Source organism: Stegodyphus dumicola, chromosome 1 (genome assembly GCF_044657685.1).
Source record: "Stegodyphus dumicola isolate Sdum_Otavi_A_Nest chromosome 1, ASM4465768v1".
Lineage (NCBI taxonomy): Eukaryota > Metazoa > Arthropoda > Arachnida > Araneae > Eresidae > Stegodyphus > Stegodyphus dumicola.
The window spans coordinates 269939002-269960738 of record NC_140768.1 but is presented as its reverse complement, the minus strand read 5'-3'; positions in this window follow the sequence as shown (position 1 = coordinate 269960738).

Below are 21737 nucleotides of genomic sequence, written 5' to 3'. Positions count from 1 at the left end.
TGTCATCCCTCAACTTCAAGGACAGCTTGCTGAGAGCGTGTCGAATAAAACTTCTCCAACAGTTTTTGTTCCTAAGCGTCCTTCCGGTATAAGAAAACAACAATCTTTATTTAGAAGTAGTTAGCGATAGATGTCATCGTAGAAGTTTTATTACAACATAGCGTGTTTTCTTACAATAGAGCATCTTCTTTTCTCAAAATCGCATTTTACTGATTAGTGGTTAAAATGGAACAAGATCCTCCGAACAAATAAAAACACATCTTAATATTACTGTCAATCTGAACCAGCTGGATATTAAAATCGATTGCGCAGGAATCACAAAGACGAAAAGAATGCTAATTAGCTCAAAAATAAGGAAAATACAAACTTTTTGAAAGAAACCGTTGAGAATAAAGGAGATGTCCCATGCTTCTGTGAAACTGCCTGTTCCATCACCAAAACGCAAGCTCCTAATTATTTTCAGTCTCTTCCCTGTCATGCGAGGAGAACATTAAACAAACCTTCTTTTCTTTATTTTTGATTGCTCTCTTGAAGTCATCCTATAAGTTATTTTCTTCCTCCTCTCCGCATGCATTCGTGGTATAACTGGAAGCATGCTCGATGAGATTTCAGGAGGTCAGGAATTCGAATCCCGGCCAGGCATTGTGGATTTCTTTAGTTTCCTGATGTCGAAAAAATTTCTAAAAGTTTCTATAAGTGTCGCCCGAGCTAAAAGACGATGATAATTTGTCACCACCAAGATTTTTCGATTAGGTCCCCTAATTCCCAATCGCCCTTTGAAAGGTATTTTCTCCCTCCTATCTTGGATATCCTATCTTGGAGGATAGGTATTTTCTCCCTCCTATCTTGTATATCTTCATGAGCGATATATTATCCCACCTTGGCAACTAGAGATTCCGAAAAGTATAAAAGGTGTCTTGGCTCGCAATTCTGCTCTTCTGTACACAGGCCCCTGTTAACCATTGTTAATCTCATTTACTTTACATTCTGGTACCAGTTTCGTGGAATGCACCGACAAAAATATCTACTATACTTCAGGCTATGCAGCTGCCTCCACTCCTCAGTTGAGCTGCAGCAAAAATAATTTGAGAACCTGATACACTAAACAAACCATTAAACAGCGGTCGCATCATAGCAGGAAATTTTAACAGTCACAGTCCTCTTTCGGGTGCACCACAAGAAAACCTAATTATTTTCAGACGTTCTACTGGAACACATCACATGCAATAATCTTTTGGTCTTAAATTCAACAGAGAATTATCGAATTTTCCCAACAATAAGAGCAAGAGCTTAGCCGGATGTATCACTTCCATCATGTAACCTTTCTCTGTTTGTTGAAGAATGGAAGGTATTGGATGTGGAATCTGGTAGTGATCACAGACAAATTTTAGTTTTTCTAAACGTTCAACCAATAATAAAAAAATTTAAAACAACATTAGGGGCCATTCTAAATTTAAGCAACAAATATAGTCTCAGGCTCTTAATAGCATTCAAGTTTTCGATAAAGCAATAACGAAGGAAAAAATAGAACAGAGGATAAACGCGATGTGTAAGTTCTTTTCGTGGTTTTCCCCGTCTGTGATGTAGATACGAACCAGTTTTCTTTAAAACTTCCTCCAAAGGGCATCCCATAGTTTCCATATCCTAATGGGGAATAAATAATGGGAAGCACGGAATAAATAAATAAATAAATAAAATTGAAAACAAACTTATAAACTATTTAAAATCAACTGATGGACACCCCAACTAACATCGGAATACATTAATGTGAGACGTCCTTGTAAAAAATGCAAATTATATTATATCGAATAGAAACGCCAGCATTACAAAATGCAATTCAACAATGCCAAAAGTATCTGCAAAATAGCCATCCATCGAGCGAAGGACTCCTGGAAATGTACTGTACAAAAGCTTTGAAATGATATTGGAGCAACCTAAAATATTGCCCTTTTATAAAACCTCAGTCCACCGTAATGAATAGCAGTTGGAGTTCCACGCACAAGTCCAGAGCAAAACATCGCATTGAAAATTCTTCAACATACTATCTTTCCCGTAGATATTCCGCATCAAAATACATTAGAAGATCAATGTATTTCGATGACCTGAAATTATTGATTAATTTTCTAGGAAAGAAAATTAATCAATAATTTCAGGCGCTTTCAACTGATACAGTGATCCTTTTTAACCTTTTATGAGGTTTCTCCTGGATTAAAGTACTTCAAAAATAATGCGGCGCCAGGACTAGACAGAATCGACAACGTCATAATCCAATATATACACTTTCAAATCCAAGTTTAATCACAACATTCATAAGACTCCTGCTTGAAGAAAGGCTGCTTTCCCATGGCTGTTAAAATGGCAGATGTGGTTCTTTTCCATAAGAAAAACAAAAATCCAAGAGATTGTCATCAATATTCAATTATAGTTTCAATAGCCATGCAAAGAGCTTTCGACTCCATATTATGGCCGGAGATTCTAAATGAATTATTGGAAACTACCTTTAATGAAACCTTTCTAAATGAATTATTGGGAATTGAGTTTAATGTCTTAAATAATAATATTCATATTGTCTCCGGACATCGAAAGGTTGCTGCAAGACTATCTTAGAGATCGTTATGTCCAGTTCAAAAATGATGTCAGAATAACACCTTTCACGATCTCAAGTGGTTGCCCACAGGTCTCCTAGTTGGGATAATTACTTTGGAATATAATAGCTAACATTGTTTTTAAAATGTTGTTTCACATACACAGGCTCAAGCCTCCTCGGGCGATTTTCTTCTGGTAACATGTGGTAAAAGCAGATTACTTCTGGAGGATAAACATTAAAAGCCTGAAAAAGGTCCATGAGAGGATAAGGAAGAGTAAAATATCAGCAGCGAAAACATAAAAATACAAGCAATCTTCCACTCAGATCATAGACATCGTCATTAAATAATTTATTTAGCTGAAGAAAAAATTAAAATAACCAAAGAAGTAAAATAGAACTAGAAAGCTACTTCTCATGGCACCAACAAATTGAATATTTAAAGGAAAATTTCACTTTAGCTGACCATCTGCGAAGAAAAAAATTTGCTGCATGGAGAATGTCATCTAAACTTCTCAAAATCTGGTACCAAAAAGTCGTAGAAAAAAATAGTCCAAGGAGCAGCAATTTAAGATCTTTGTTTAATTACTAACGCAAGACGTCAACTTGATTCTTTACAGAGAATCACTAAAGCTTACAAAGAATTACTAGCGCTTATAATCAAATCACTAGAGCTTATAAAGAACAATCCCAAGTAATGTGCTACAAATACTCGCAGTTATACATTCTTTGTTTCTGACTGTACAAAGGGAAATAAAAAAAGAATGAGAAAGAATGTCAGTATATGGAGATAAACTTTATATCAGAATAGATTGTGAATCCCACAAGAAAGGTTTGGTACTTCCATCCTTCAAAAATAGGTTTCTAATATTTTATTAAAACCTTCACAAACGAGGATTCACTTATTACTTCCTTGTACGAAGTAAAAAGGAAGTATTGTAATCGCGAAAAGTTTCAGGCAGCATATTTCAACGAAAATATCCATTTTGACCGCTATCGAATGCAATTTAACGATGTTTTTGCGTGATATCTGTATGTAAGGACAGAATAAAAGACTCGTTTCCTCCAAAAAATTATAAAACTGCTTTAAAATTAATTCTGAAGAGAATTTTTCGTGGCGTCTGTACGAACGTATGTATGTACGTACGTACGTATCTCGCATAACTCGAAAGCGAGTAGCCTCAGAACGTTGAAATCTTGTATATAGGACTGCTATAACATGTAGATGTGCACCTCGTATTTTGGTTGCAATCGGCCGCACCAAACGTATATAAATACTATTTTTATATATATATCCACTCTGTTACTCGGCACAGTAATCTCAGTTTCTTTACTCTTATATGTTTGTAAATTGTACATTTTTTGCTTTAAAAATGATTGAATTATGTTGTTCTTATCTTCCGGTTAAGGTTTTTATGCCTTTCGTAATTCTGGAAGCAATATTTGTACAATTATCAACAATTTAAAACCTGTTTAAGTGCGGTTAAGTTTTAAATAACATGGCGGACATATTTGTTTACATTTGAAACAGCAGAATTGTAGATTTGTTGCCAATCTAGAGAGACTAAGCTTCGCAACAACAAAAATAACGCCTTCATTTATTATTGCGAATTAAATCATGCTTAATCCTTTCTGAAATGTTTTCGAGGAAATAAGTGTTTAAGATTTACTTCGTAATTTTTAATACAGATATTTTGAGTTTTTATGTATTTTTGCCTTGTCGCGAAGTGAGAACTGAATTAATTGAATGAGAAATACTAAATCGTCTGTGAAAAACTGTTTCTTTTCTGTTTTGTTTGCTTAATTTCTTTCATACATCGTTCTAGCTTTATTATAGTATTTGAATAGAACATGTGGCAACGATAAGATAATTCTTCAAATGATTTAAATTTTGTGCATTCAGAGTGTCGTTATAGTAAACAAATATAGTGCATTTATTCTATTGTGGTTTATGCGCTGTCGACGAAGTAGATTTAATTCAATCCAATCAATTTAAATGAAATTCAGGAAAAAAAAATGCGTATAATTTAATATTCCGTACAAGGAAGTCATGTGGTGTACATATCAGATGTTTTATGTATATGCAGATGACACTCAAACAGCTCATTGTGTATATGAGAATGCAGTTTGCAAATTGGAGACAAAGAAGCGACTGATTTCCACAAATATAGTTTTTCAAGCAGAATTGTTAGCAATAAAGTAATTTCTTAAATATACCAAGGTATCAGTTGAGAGTTGATGGGAGAGGGAGGCACCAAGAGGTTAGGTAGTATTGTCTTCTAGCCTTAGGAGATACATCAAATAACATCCCAAGATACTTTAGCCATTGTGGCTCCGGACATAACTGTATAATTTACATAATTATTATATTATTTCATATAATCAAATTATTTTACATCAGAACATACACTTGCAATAGTGCACATTACAAATATACTTTGCATGTACACATTACAATGTTATGACCGCGTTATTTTCTATTTTTTATATTTCACTGCCTCAGAAATATTTAGAAATTTTAAATATTTTAAAATTTGGGTTGTTATTTTTAATTACAATATTAAATTTTTATATAGTGTTACATTATTATGGATGAACTTACTATATTTACTTTAAGCGTATAATAAGCGTCCTTTGAGTTCTTAGGAATATAGCTCTCAATTTTCCATAGAAACATTTTTTTAACATATTGTGACTTGTGTGCCACATATACGTTATGTTCTTACTAAATTAATAAATGAATAGTAAACAAAGACAAAACCTAACTACCTATCCTGTTACGCTTTCGTCTCTGTTCACTCGTAAGTACACAGTCATATCTTTCAGTTTTGTGAATTGTATGAGGTATAAAGTTGAGCATCTGTAGGTTTACTTTAACGTTATATATGCATTAGGATGCATACATTCATGCGCATCTGCTGTGGTATTTTAAGACGTTTAAACCATACATAAGGGATTTCTATAAAAATTTTACTAACAAAATAGTTAATGACGGACAGTGTTTTTTATGTTTTTGCATGCTAACAGGAGAAAAGAACATATTTTGATAAACCAAGAAACATACGTGAATGCATAATTCCGCTAGAAGTTAAAAATAAAATAGCAAAATTTTCTCATTAAAACAGGTGGGAAATTGCACGTTAATGGTTAGAAATAAATGAAGTAGCAGTTGCAAAGTGATTAAGTAGTCTGAAACTCAGATACTTCGGGCATAGTTTTAAACAGCTTTAATTTCGCTAGGAATGAACTGATAGCTATTAAAGGTAAGAAGTATGTACGTTTCTTAACTCCGGGAAGTGTAAGGGAGCATTTAATGGAAACAAATTTATAATTGCAGCCGTTTTAGCTTAATTAAAACAAAATTAAGTAAGAAACAAAAAGAAGCAACAAAAAGAACAAAACTAATAAATCGATATTAAGTTTTATATTTTGCATCATTTTTAATTTTTCTAATTTATGATCAACATAGGAGTTTTGCAAAATAATAATTAATGTGCGTTATGTGCTTACTATATTCCTGCCTTAAGCGTTACGTGTGAATGATGTAATTGGTTTAAATAAGAAATGTGCCCAAACGTATTATTACAAGCTCTTGATGAGTTCATTCACGTTTTTTCACCGTGGGTAGAAAACTGTCATCGATTTTAACATATTTCTTTGAAACACTATCGAGTTCAAAATTTGTACGCACATTGTATGCCGATGACAATGCAATGTGGTGAAGCTAAATTTCCAAAATTTGCTTTAGTTCTTTTTATATTTAATGTTTTAACAATTTTTTGAAAATACCTTTGTTTAACGAATGAATTAAGCATATTGTTACGGATTTTGTATTTAGATAGCTTATGGTAGTAGAATTATAATTAAAATATTTCCCGCGCAATGCAGCGCGTGATTAATATTAAGAGAAAGCTACGAAAAAGTAAAAATGTAAGAGCACGTGCACGTAACATGGAATAAAAGTTTATCTCGGTAATTTATATTTAATTTGAATAAATGTAATTGACTACTATGTTAGCTGTCACCGTAATTATACTCTTTCTGCTTTCCAGAAATCTCGAGAAGCCGAAATTACTAGAATCTCTCTCGATCGATTTAAAGCTATAAAAATCCAGACAGAAAACATCTTATCTCAGTTATTGTTTAGTTGGCTGCTGTTGTTATTTTTGGTCGGATTAGCTTTCGCTGCGCTGTGGATTGCGTTCTAACTACTGATTATTAGTACGTGATATTTTGAATACTTGAATGAATATCTCTGAGGAAAATTCCAGCATTCTGTTATATTTTTTTTGATAAGAATACATTTTATTAACATTTTATCGGACTTCTGCATTAAATCTACTACGAACTCGTACACACGCAACACTTTTTGGTGTTAAAAGTGGAGTTGAATGCCAGTAACAAGAGCGATGGAAGAACAATTAAGGCAGTTGATGACTGCATTTGCTGCATTCCAAGCAAATATGGAAGGGGCCGTCAACTCCGTTAAAGTAGAGATGTAAGCTAGTCAAGAATCTGTTAAAGAAGAAATAAAAGCGAGTCAAGAAGAGATGAAAAGAGACATTACTTGCGTAATAGAAAACAAATTTGAGGCTATGGAAGGCAGAATAGACACTGTTTAAAACAGAGTTGGACATATTGAAGAAAGAGTTTCTTCTGTGAAAGAACAAATAGAAGGAAGATTTTCTGCCGTCCAACAACTAATAGAACAACAAATAGAAGACAGGGTTTCTGCAGATGCCAAAGAAGTAGTTGATACTTTAAAGAAATTCGTAGTGACGGCAGGGAGGTTTTATATTTAATATACTAAGGTTTTATATTTTTAAACATGCCTGCTCGTTCCTTTTTGAAGCTATCCACCTATGATGAGAAGACCTCCTGTCAAGTATATAAGACACAATTTTCAATAGTGGCGGATGCGCATGGATGGGATTCCCAGGCTAAGGCCTGTCATCTTGCCGCTTCTTCGATAGCAGATGCTGCGGATATTCTTCGAACTTTTCCAGAAAAACCAGAGACTGGACTTCGAAGCCTATCTAGTGCGTTGGAGCTGCGTTTTGGCGAGAAGTATCTGAAGGATTACAACAGGTTTCAATTAAAATTCCTTCAACAGAAGCCCACAGACACAGCCCAGGAACTAGCTACGAATGTTGAAGGGCTGTTTCATCTCACCTTTTCTGAATGTCCGACATCCGGGATATCAGTCAAGCTTATCACGATTTATTGTCGAATTTAGATAAAAGAGTTCGGAGATTGAAGAATTATAAAGCTACAAGCGTTTCAGTGTACAGGCAAAACGCTATCCATACATAAGAGAAGAAAATATCTTTTTTTTATGAGAAATAAATTGAAAATCTTTAGCACCAACTAGCAGTAAAATATACGGCAAATTCTAAAAGTCCTATTTAAAAAGATCATCAATAATCTCGCTCAATTGATTATTTTTTAAAGGAGATTTTTGATCAACATACAGTACTTTTTTCTAGTTCTGATTAACATGGGCGGTTTAATTAATTAATTGTCTAATATTACAAAATTCACTTATTGTCCTTACACAGTGCCTTTATTGTTGTCTTTTCCGCCATTATTCCTACTCTTTTTGCTCATTCATAAAAGTTCCGCCTCATACTTTTGCAGAACATATACATAACCAGATGGGGGAACCATTGTTCTACATGTGAATATGCTACGCACAAACCTAGGGGAATACATGTAGCTTTCAAAAGAATAATAGAATAATCTGACAGAAATAAATGTGGTTAACACTTTGTGTGCGACCGGAAAAAATTTCATCTATTGTTTACTTGGTAAATATATTCTCTAGTCTTGCTAAACTGTTTCCTTTCCACTGAAAGTAAATATTTTTATTGCAGAAGAACTGGTTGTCTTTATATTTTTAAATAATAGAACCTAAGTATAATAAATTACTTTTCCCCAAGGCATTACATAAATAATAAATTTTAGCGATTATTCACATTTCTATTTCTCTCTAGCGTCTTTATTGATAAATGAATTTTCAGTCATTCATATATGCGTTGAAAATTGAAATGTGGTCTTTTTTAGGATTTCTTGCTAGTTTTTTAGTTTTTCTCCTTCCTTCATCTGCTTTCTTATTTTTCGTGGGAATAATAACATAGTTAACGTTTGATTAAAGAAATACGAACTAGCCATTTTCAGCTTTCGCCAATACTAAGGCCAGAACTGGTGGTGATTTTATTATGGAGGCACCAAATTGGGGGTCATCGTTACCTCCTATAAGGGGACAGACAGTTTATATCCATGCTTTCTCCGCCACTCGAACCCGGGCCTTTCGGTATCAAGTTGGCTACCCTAACCACTGTACCGTCTGGGCGGTCTTGACATATTTATTTCGGCACAACAGATCCATTTTCTCTATAGGTACAGGTAGAAATGGGCAGGATACCAGAATTTCACTAATGGTTCTACAAGTACAGACCGGCCACAACAACCGCGCAGTTCAGCTCCAGGTCTGAGAACTCCCCGTGGGCGTCATCCGATGGTCGCCCACAGTGTTCCTCTAACAACAATCTCTCAGTCTTTGCATTTTAAACATTAGTTACCCGAAATTGTTATAAAAGTATATAAACACCCTCTGTCCTTCACGACATTCTACACCAAAACTTTGCTGTTGCCCTAAAATCCAGAAATTTTCTTTTAATGTATATCTAACTAATAAACTGAATATATATGTTTCTTCTCCAATGGCGGGCACTCGCCTATAACGGCATTGGCCACAACTAAGGCCAGAAGTGGAGGCACCTAACAGGCGGCCACCGTTACTTCATATCAAGAGACAGACAATTGTGACAGACATGGGTTCTCCAGGATTCGAACCCAGGCCCTTCGGTATTACTGTCAGGCTCCCCTAACCACTACATCATCTGGACAGCCTGAATATATATGTAGTTATGTGCATTATAATCGGTGAATCATTTAAATAATCCTGTGTTTTGGGAAACAAAGCTGTCTTCTTTATCGCTTGTTGGGTTATTAAAAAATAACTTTTTCAACTTATTACATACAGAGGAATGCTATACCCATTTCTTAAACGATTAGATAATCGGGTATATATATATATATTTATAGGTATTATTGTATATACAAGAAATCATTCTGTTAAAAGTTCTCCACATGCTTTCCTTTATGCAGATAGCCACGTGTATTTTGCTTTAATCATTTGATCAACACATCACATGGGATCTCTTATGTAACGGTGCTTTTGACGAGAGTTATTAGGACGATAGCATGAACTTCGTTTCTTAACATCTCTATATGAATCTATAACTGTTACAGGAATCAGACATGCAAAGAAAATTAAAGTTCTCTTTAAAACTATATCTGAATTTCTCTTGAAGAGTCTGTCATGAATATAAAATTCAGCTCACGTGCTTTAATACCCATTTCTCTTTTCTGCTATAAGAGTTGGAAGGTAACACAAATCACCAGCTGCTCTGGGTATAAATATTTCTCGTGAAAATTCCTTTGCACTTTTATAGCTGATGCTCTAATCTCAATCGCAGAATTATAAATCGTATCAGTTAGGAATAGAAATTTACCGTACTTTAATCATACGCGATCTTGTAACTTTAAACTTCGTTGTTACTTTTTAAAAAGGTAAATTTGTATTTACAGATAATCCAGAAAAATATTAGATATGAAGTGCTTTAATGCTTAAAAGTTATTATATTCCCTTTAGCGCTTGTAACTAAAAGCACGTCCAGCTGGTAATCGGGATGTCAGGAGTTTGAATCCCAGTGAGGGTAGTGCATAGTTTTCATATTTTCTCTTTCAAATAGCCTAATGATTCTTTATGCTAAAGAAAAATCTTTTGAAAAAAAAAAAAAAATAAGCAGCACTTTAAAATTCTGAAACGTTACAAAATGGAGGTTACTCTAGTTACTATTTATCAGGTTACGCTGTTTAACAGCTAGTTTTTCAAATATTATGAATGTCGTGATTTTGTATCTTTTCTGTTATATGGAGAAACGCACTCAATAGTTTCCTGTAGAAAAGTACATGTACCAACCTGATAACTTCCAGAGACAAAACCTGTATATGAACAAGGTTCCCTTAGACAGTCCTCCACGAAGGCATCCCTTTCCCTAGGCCGATAGCCCTTGAGTGCTTTGCAGTAATCAAATAAACCAAAATATTATGAAACATGATTACAATTAGCTTTTGTTCTAAAGTGATCTACTGTTATAAGTAGTTTTTGTTTTCAAATTGTAATTGAAGTTTACCGCAGGATTATTTGGTTTTTAAAGCTTTTCCATTTGTGCTAATTTCTGAAGCAATTATTTGCACTTTTTTCTTTTTTTGCAGTTTTTATGCTAATTACGTTTTTACTTTGCTAAACGGAATATGATATTTGGATTTGGTTTGATTACGGCTAAATTTTAAAATATTCCCACATAAATACTTCAGCCTTCAGCATGTAATTCAGCTTCAGGTTTATGTAAACTTATAATTTTTCTTTTTAAGTGCGCTACAACATTTATATGTAATTTTACACACTCCGCATTTGAATTTATTAAAATTGCTTCTGGTTATAGATTTAGTAGTGAATTTAGTAGCTGATTTCTATGTGATTTGAAACAGAATAGCAAGGGAGCTGTGTACTGATATTCGAAGGGATAAGCATACAGCTGACTTTAGCGAACAAATTCTCACCAAGCTCAAAAAGATAGGGATTTGACTTTCTGCTCTTTCCATTCAGGCCCAAAAAGAGGATATCATACCTGACCAGGTACTGTCTGAATGATAGGAAGAATAAAAAAAAAATCTCAAAGCTTTCGGATTTCATATTACGTCCGAACAGGCTTTTTTTTTCTTTTACATGTACGTTTCGAGAACATTTAGGATGACATCGCTTTGGATTAAAAGATTTAAAAATAGCACATCTTTAGAATTTCTGACTGATAGTCTGGCGCGCTGGAGATAAAAATATTTTATCCCTTACAGTGTTGCCACTATTCGCTTTGAAATTGTTCTGTATTTTTAATAAAAAATTCGTTACAGGTTTATAAAATAGGAAATAGACAATAAAACAAACTAAAAATTCCAAATTCGGTCTTCCAAAGTCCATGTTCGCGTCGAGGACTGTGTTATTCAAAATTTGATGACGGTAAATTCAAAATTTGATACCGGTATTTTTTTGGTAACGTTATTTTTTCACAGTGCGAGAAACATACATTCACGGAGATTACATACATACATTCATGGAGATTAGTCATTATTTAGTTTCTTTAAATATAATACAGGGCAATAATATTTCGTGGCAATAATTTGAAAAGTGTTTCAACACAAAATGCCGTTTCTAGACTAATAGTGTTCTGGGCTAATGTTGCTTTTGGCTAAAATTCTGAAAGCTAAATTTTGAGCTAAAATCCTTTATATTACGGCCAAAGGGATGATTTTTTTCATTTACATTCATACATGTTTCGAGAGCATTTGTGCTAATGTCCGTTTGGGCTAAAAATATCTTAAAACAACATATTTTTAGAGTTTCCGATAGACAGTTTCGCAGGCTGGCGCTTAAAATATTTTTTTACCGTAGCAGCGTCGCCATTGCTCGCTTTGAAATCGTTGAGTTTGTTAATCAAAAATTTAGTAAAGTTTTAGAAATATAAAACCGACAATAAAACAAATTCCATATACGGGCTTCCGGGTGCTCATATTCGAGTGAAGGACTACGTTATTAAAAATTTGTTGGCTTTAGGTATCGTTGTTTTTTCACAATGCGAGAAACTTGCATGTATTTACGCAGATTTTTCATTATTTAATTTGTTTAAATGTAACACACGACGATAATATTTGATGGCAACAATCTGAAAAGTGATAAAATGATTTAAGGGATTCAACGCAAAATGCCGTTTCGAGACTAATAGCTCTTCTGGGCTAACGCGCCTTTGGGTTAAAAAAACAAAGCAGGGTTATGAGAAAAAAATAGTTTTCATTTTCTTTATGAATGATGTAAGTTCGCTGCATTTTAGGTGATGGAAGAATTAGAAGTTACTGTAACGATGAGTGGGAAATAATGGCATTATAGGTTAGACTGTTTATTTGCCGACTAATAAGCGGTTTTTAAATTGAGAACGTTAACAAACAAATTAATTATTTTTACACTATTATTTAATTATTTCAATGACTATTTGAATAGAACTGACATTTAAAATAAAATGTTGAATTAGAAACGTCTTCATACTTTTTCAGAAACTACTTACTTTTGTGATTCACAATCTTTTTGCTAAAGTGCCAAACTATTAGAACCGTAAAGCCAGACTGATGACTTAACATCCCGTCTTATGTCTTGACTACCGTAATCACAGACCACAAGAGCAGGTTTAAAATAAAATATATTAATTAACACTTCAGTGCGAGAGTTACTCAAAACTGAGAAACTGGGAAGTAAGAGAGTGAGAAACTGAGAATTCTGCAGCTTTTTTTGGTGATAACATGTTTAAGCCAAATTAAAATGTGCAACAACATTGGATCGCTTCTAAACAAACCTTTGTACGGCTTTAATTATTTGCGAAGCAAATACGGCTTGCAGAAAGTAAAGCTTATAAATCAATTTTAGAAGCAGGGAAGCATAATATGGTAATCGTTAGCAAAGCTGATAGAACCTCAATCTCAAACTCTGAAATTCTTCGCTGATATAAATTAAGTAATTTGCATTCTGATGGGAATAATCAAAAGTAGAATTTTCAGTAAAGTCCAAATACTAAGATAAGTACCTTAATTAACATAAAATCTTACATTTTGTTAATTTCTATTAATTGAAGTTTAGTGCACCAACATTAGTTTCAAGTTTTTATGATGTGTAATTTAGAGAAATTAAAATAATTATAAGTTGAAAATGACTACTTGATACTACTCAATGATGTTATAGAAACTATGTTTATGGACACGCAGTCAAAATAGCTTCATTAGTGAACGAATAAAAAAAAACTGCACAGAAATAAATACTTATTTTGTTTCTGTCACAAATAGTGAATAATGTGACATATATAATTCAAAATAAATAAAAAAAGTAGCAGCCATATTCAACTTGAACTGAATCCAGCGGGTAGACGTGAATGACAAAAGTTACGTGAGAAATCATTTTATGTAGCAAGGAAGCGTCATTTTTCGATCTTAAAATTTAAGAAAAAATTTTAAAGTAAAAAATATAATTGTGACAGAGATTTGTATGTTCGGTCAAATCAATACGATTTCCCATAAGAAAAATATACCTTTTGGTCCGGTTTCAGATCTCAACTGTAGAAAGACTTTTATTTCTCGTGGAAGGGTAAAGGTAAGAATAGAGTTTTCATCTTTTCCGGATATATGCATATAGAGAAATAAGGATAGCAACTGCTAGCTTATTTCTTTCCAACGAAAGTATTTGAATATTCTAAAGGTCACAGCTGCGGAAACAAAATTCAGGTCCTTGTCTCTTGAAGTAGATGTGGTTGGTTCACCGCTAAAATAGTAGTCTTAAAAACCCCGTGAGAAAACATGACGGAGACAGTTTCTCCTCATTCATAAATTGCTCAGTTTTTCCATTCTTTAACAGAAGTGGATTGAATTCAGATAATTGAATTAGTTATATGTTTATGCCATAGCGCTCTAGAACTGCGTAATTATAGGGATGGACCTTCATGGAAGAATTTCAAGAGAAACTGAATTCTGTTTATACATAAATAAAACAACATATATGCCTGGTGTTTATTAATTAAAATTTAAAATTGATTATTTTTGGACATGACTATAAATTAAGAATAGAATTATACAAACATAAAAATGTAAAACATGTACATAAACAACAATAAATAGCATAAAATAATTGGCAAATAGATAAATTAATTAATAATAAAATATTCGGAAACGGAATTCATATTTATTCCGGAATTATATTGCATTACTTTTGCAGAAAATACCGAAATGAAACTGTTTTAGCAAAACCATCCAACATATTTTAAGAGCTTTGCATTTGAAAGTGCTAGGAATATTGATCCAAATATTTCCAAATACAAAGTTTCTAAAAAATTAAAGAAACAGAACTTCTAGCCAATTTTTCGGTCACTCTATAACGTTAACATTGAAATCTTGTCATTATTAGAACACTGAATACATTGAAGCATAACATAAAGTACGGTTTTCTAGAAAATTTAAAATTAGAAACTTATATTTAAATCAAATATAAAAAATTGCTGTTAGGGTAGATTTTGCTAACTGTGTAAAAATAGTAGAGAATGGCTAATTACATATAAATGGTAGCCAACTACGTATAAAGCTGGAAATTTTTCTTTTAAAAGCTGTCTAAATTGAGTCATTAGAATAAAGCTGAATACTTTAATTCGATTTTAGTATATATATTTATGTTTATAAATTGATATTAATCTAAGTAGTCGGCATAATAAGAAATGTTTTTAAATGCTAAATACTATGCGTATAACTTTGAAATATAGGGGTTTATCATATTATACCTTTAGGCAAAAGTAAGTTTTATTTGTTAGTGCTCAATTTAAAACTGAATTTTCTTTTTACCGACAGATGTGCTGTAAATATAAGTAATTACTAATAAATTGTGAATTTAGAGTCAACTGCATTTCATTAACAACATAATAATAGTTTATTTTTTCAAAATGAATACTTACGCTTTTCTTCCATAGAATTATATCCTCATAAATAATCATCTAAGATTCCATTAATTTTCCCTTGTGTCCTAGTCAAATTATCAAAGCTTTAAAATTCACTCACCAATTCAAAAGTATGCAAATTAGACCTCAAAGTAAATATGATCAACAACGAAACTTTTACCTTTGATTTGTTAGGCTGATGCGAATGAGCTAGAAAACGATACTTCTGTGATTAACACCTTCATATATATTCAGAACTGGAAAGTGCAAGTTATTAATTACGCTGAGTTTCTGGAAACCAGTAGGTCAAATTTAAACCTGGTATTTAGATAAGCGGAATTAATTACTAAATAGGCTTTAGACCTTGGAGTGTGATATATTCTCATAAGTAAATTGAACAGGGATTAGAATACAGGAGCAAGATTTTGTAGTCTTTTGGTTTGTAATCCTTACTTGTTGTATTCCATATCTCAAATTAATGCATTTTACTGTATTTTATAGTCTTGTTGGTTTATAATATTTAAACTCATGAGATGTGTCAGAATACTTCATTTTACCTGAAATTGCTTCGAACCATGTACACATTTTACAAAGGAAAAAAAAAGGGGGACTATCTCCCGTTCTACTTGGCCGACTGACGAACTGAAATTTCGTTTTTTCGTGTCTCGAAAGCATGACTCAAAGACTTAGGATACATATCTCAAAGACTCAAGATCAATCAGGATAAATCCATGCATATCTCAAATACTCAGGATAAATCTCAAAGACTTAGGATACATATATTAGATTTTTATATGGCGTTGTTCTATCATAGGTATTCTGACACAAAATCGGACTTTTTCTTAAGTGACATGCTGATTTTTTTTCCATATTTCTATTCTACGACTCAAATTATGCCAAAATGCAAAGTTTTGTAAAAACTGCACGACTAGTTTTTAAAAATTTGGCTCTTAAAATTTTAGCCCCTCAATGTTAACTGAATTTATTTGGTATATATTTATTAACATATCTCTTTTTTTTATTAAACTTACTTGATTTCTTCTTTTACAGGTCAACATTCAGGTTCAATCCAAATAATATTCACAGCTATTTTAATTTTTTTTTTAAATATATATTTTTCAGCAATTTAAAAACATTTTTCGAAACAATTTTATAATTATAACCAATTATAACGGGTATGGCGTATTAAGACACGTCCTTTGATTTTTACATTTTTATATGTAGATTCTTTAGCTGATAGCTGATATTTAGTCTAGCTCTGAGTCGATCATCTATATAGGAATACTGCTTACATATAGAATTTGAAAATTGAATTACGATTTGACATAGCACAGTTTCGATTTCGATTTTCTTTTGTTTCACTAAAGGACCGGAATACGAATCCCGGAGAAGTCATTAATGTTTGTAAATGTATAGTGTCTGTGCGGCATTGGGGAAATCTAAATATGCGGTGAACAGAAATCCTCTCGAAAGAGATGTTGGGGTAGAGGAAGAGGGAAGTGAGTCTCTCAGGGAAGCTCTCCATCAAAACTAGGGGGGGGGACTGAGGAAAGTCGTTCTGTCATCTGTATAGTGCTCAAGGCTCTTGCCAACGACAGGCGCAATCTTGCACTCTTTGCCACGATGAATTTCATGGGCTTATGCTGATGTTACTGTCAGGCGAAGGAGATAAGTCACAACAACGCCAACTTTATTTTCAAGTAAATATTGATTGACGCTGCTGCAACAAATTGGGAACTTAAGCATTTTTTAACGTAACGTAACACCTCCATCGTAGTTAAAACCATAGAAATGTCAAAAGTTGGAACATTGTTTAAGAATTTGAAAAAATACTAAAATTGCGATAAATTATACGTCGCGTAGTAATTTGCTGACTATGCATGTGAAACAAGAATTTTTCTGCAAACAAATGTATTGACGTTTATTTTTTGTAAGTGATTCTGTAAGTTAAAAATAATGTCTTTTTAGCTTACCAGCCACAGCTTGCTATTGTCTAAAAATCGAGATATTCCACATTAGATAATTGGATAAGAATAATTGGATAATGTAAATGACATTTATCCTGAATTTTTCTTCGGAGTCTTGAGCTCCATTTAAATGGAAAGTTTATATAAAAGCTTCAATAATCACGAACAGAAAAATAATTAAGAGGTTTAAGACAATATCTTCGTGGCTACGCCTGTAGCTATTACTTTCCCTTTTTATGAAATAATGCTGCGCTTAATTCAAAATAGGAAATAGACTATGGCAGCTCATTGGATGCATCATTATCATAGAAATTAAATGATAAAACAGTATTCTAGTCATCCGTAATGTCTTTTTGCGATCATAAAATGTAATATAAGAAATACACCGTACCCATAACATTTTTTATGCTTCCTTTATTTTTGCCATCGTTGGTCATAACCATATGTATCCACTTTCAAAAACGTTTTAAATGATACAAGTTTTAGCATTTCTAAACTTACGTAAAAATCACAAAACCAGTCTTTTTATATGGTCCCTATGGTTAAATCCAATAAAAGTTCATAATCATTCTGAATAACAGAATATGAAAAATCATACTCCTAGACTGCAAAAGGGTCCACCAGGAGTCGAGCGGTAAAATCGCTGAATACTGATAGCCCGATTACAGTTTCGAATCCCAGCAACAGGCTGGCTGCATGGGTGTTCGTGTGGTTTTCTTAATGTGTTTATACTAGCCAGTTTCCCTTAGAAAGTCCTCCACGAAAGCATCCCTTCCCTTAGGCAGATAGCCCTTGAATGCTTTGCCAAATTCAGTTAAATCAAACCAAATCAAACTTTCAACCTGTGTAATGGTTTTTCTTTTCTTCTTTTGTTATATATATATATATATATATATATATTATATATATATATATGTAATGATATTTTTAAATCAATTGATTAAATTTAATTCTAATAATATTGCTTAATAATGTGTTGGCGATTCTCTACCTAAATTGCATCCTGTTCCTAAATTTTGGCGAAATCCTTTCTTTAGTATAAAATATATTAACCTGTTGGCGCCCTTCGAATCGCCAAACTCATAAATCTGTCATATTACATAAAGTCCTTAAGAACGTTCCTGATGAGAAGATAGCGTCACCTCGTGATTTCAATTAATATCGCTGATTGGATGAGCCTCGTGACGCACACATATGTATGAATAGGGCTTCTGCTCAATTGTGAGATGGATGCTAAAATAAACCTACCACTTTATATTCCAAAATTTGTCTCATTCCTGTTGCCCTGGCTGCACAAAACAAATAATGTATGAGAAATTCCATTTCAGAAAGCAGGTAGGATACCACCTTCAAAGGGATTATCTAAAAAAGAAGATACCCCAAGGATTATACGGATAAAATGTTACGCACTTTAGATGAATTTGCTGCTGTGCGACTTCTGTGTTTCTACATTTTTCTCTAGGCGTTCTTGCTTCAAGAGAATCATCCTTCTGTTACCTGTATTCTGGTATTCTGCAGATTATTTTACGTCCAGAGAAGCATCCTTCTGTACCTGTGATGTGTGATCTGTGTTTCCATCGAAAGTTCGTCGTTCATCAAATGTGCTCTTACCGTTGACCTACTTTTGAGGATGGAAATCTTTCCCTACGTCTACGCCGTTCTGTGTTGCTCTCGAGAGCTTTGTGCTTGTGTGGTGATTGATCGTGTTTTGCGAAAATCTAATCAAGAGTGCACAAAAATGTGTATTTTCGTGTCGATTTCATCACTCGTATTCTTGTCACAATAAGTCAAACAGAAGCAATTAGTAAAAAGATTGGCGATGCAAATGATATTATTACTATTGAATTATAATTACTGATTTAATAATAGTGTTTTTATTTTGAAAATTTTAAAGGGTATTATTTTGGTATAAATGTATTTTAAATTTGGTATTTAAAGGATGTATTTTGGTTTTAATATTGTTTTGGGAAAATTTAAAGAGTATTATTTTTGAGTTAGTTTTATTTATGAAAGTATTATTAAGAGAATAATGGCTAATGAAAACATCTCTGATCCTGATGATTCATTAAGGGCAGCTAGCGCTGAACCTGAAACAAGTATAATTCCCTTTGACGCGCAGAATGATATGGATATAAATTCATGGCTTGAGTACTTTAACAAAACTCATTTAGATAAAGATGAAACGTGGAAGCTTAATAATGTAGCTCGATATCTAAAAGGTAATGCACTTAGCGTATATGTCAAAAACTACCATACAATTACTAAATATGTGGAATTAGTCCAAATTTTAAAGGAAAATTTTTTCGACCCCACTTTAACTACGTTCGGTGATTTTGCCAATTACAAGTACAATCATAAAGAGGACATAACGCAATATTTTCGCAAAAATTTAGATATTGGTAAAAAATTAAATCTAACTCATGAAATGATCTTGGAGGGTCTGACGGATGGCCTTCCTATAGAATTAAAATCCTTAATGACGATCAACGCACCCTCTGACCCCATCTCTTGGCTTACTCATGTCCATAATCTTATTAAGAGTAGCGAAAATCAACAAATCAAAAGTGCACCTCCCAGATTTGTTACTCCGATTGGGAACAGTCCCCAAGATTACAATCGATTTAATAGAAGTAGAATTTCAGCTTCAAGCTATGAAACTACTGTGAAACAAGATTCTCCTAGACCCAACAATTTCCAACGTTTTCAGAGACCAAGTAATTTTTATAATCGGTTCAGTGGTCCAAGATTTACAAGCCATCATAATTATAATTCTCAAAATAGATTGCCATTGCCACCCAGTCCCTGTAGACTTTGCACCCGGAACGGAATCCCAAATGCTTTTCACTGGTTTCAGGTTTGTCCTTTCAGAGGGGAGAGATCTGATACACCTAATGTTACGCCCCTTGCAATAGAATCAACCCCAGAAACCCCTCACAGTATTTGACTATTAAAGGTGTCGGGATATTTGTCCAATAAGAAACGTCTAGAGTGTGTTGTAGAGTGGTGCCACCATATCAATAATTTCTTCCAAAACAGCTAGATAATTACGTTTAAAAGTACAAAGAGTTAGATCATTTTCAGTAACCCAAACTAAAGGAAAAATAATCTTCAACAAAATATGTTGTATACAAATGAAAATTGGACGGATTAGTAACCAAATTACCTTGTTTGTTCTTGATAATAATTTGAATTATGTAATTTTAGGACTTTATGAATGCAAATTATTTGAATTGAGTATTGATTGTACTAATTTAAAAATTAAACAGAGAGCTATTGTACTTAATGATGACTGCCATTTTGACAGCCGACCCATATCTCTACACCTCCAACTTCAAGGTGGTACAACAAATGTTATCCGTGTGTTAATAATGATGATGATGTAAGAAATTTTCCAACCTGTAAATCTCGGACTACAAATCCAAAGGAATTAGTTTCTCAGTCTAACATTTATGTGAAAAATGCTGTTTCTAATACTGTCGATAACAAAGAGTATAACTTGGAAAAATTGTTAAATGATTATTCATCTGTGTTTTCTAAAAATAAGTATGATGTAGGAAAAATTAATATTGAACCTCAACGAATTAATTTAAATTCTGATTTGTATGTATCATTAAGACCTTATAGAACATCCCCTATGGAAGAAGAGGAAATTAAAACCCAAATGGATCAACTATTACAAGAAGGTATAATTAAAGAAAGTTGTAGCCCATATTCGTCCCCCGTGACTTTAGTACTTAAACGTGAGGAAGGTACGAAAACTAGATTGTGTATAGATTATCGAAAATTGAATTCCCTGGCTAAAACAGATGCAAACCCTCTTCCTCGCATTGACACTTTGTTAGACAAATTAAGTAAAGCAAAAGTATTTTCTACAATTGATTTGAGATCTGGTTTCTGGCATATCCCGATTCACCCTGCAGATACTGAGAAATTAGCTTTTTGCACGAATTTTGGATTATTCGAATGGTTAAGACTCCCTTTTGGTTTCAAAAATGCTCCTGCAATTTTTAACAGAGCAATTAGACGAATATTAACAAAAAATAAAATTAATTTCGCTTGCAGTTACTTTGATGATATAATCGTTTACTCTTCCTCTGAGAAGGAACATTTAGAACATTTAAAAATTTTATTTGAGGTGTTTAAAGAGGAGCATATTAAATTGAATCGAAACAAATGTGTGTTCGCCAGAGATCAGATCACATTTCTTGGCTATGAAATAAAAAATGATAGAATAATTCCCGATAACCATAATATAGAAGTTATTAAGAAACTTAAAAACCCCAGTAACACCAAAGAGTTACAAAGAGTTTTGGGAAGTGTGAATGTGTATCATAGATTCATTCCGAATTATGCAACTATTACAGCTCCATCAAACAGACTCTTGAAAAAAGATGTCAAGTGGGAATGGGATGACCAATGTCAAAAAGCTTTCGACGAAATGAAAAGAATACTGATTTCCAAACCTGTTTTACAATTGTATGATTCCAGTAGGCCCTGTCATATTTTTGTTGACGCTTCTCAAACTGCTGTTGGAGCTGTTTT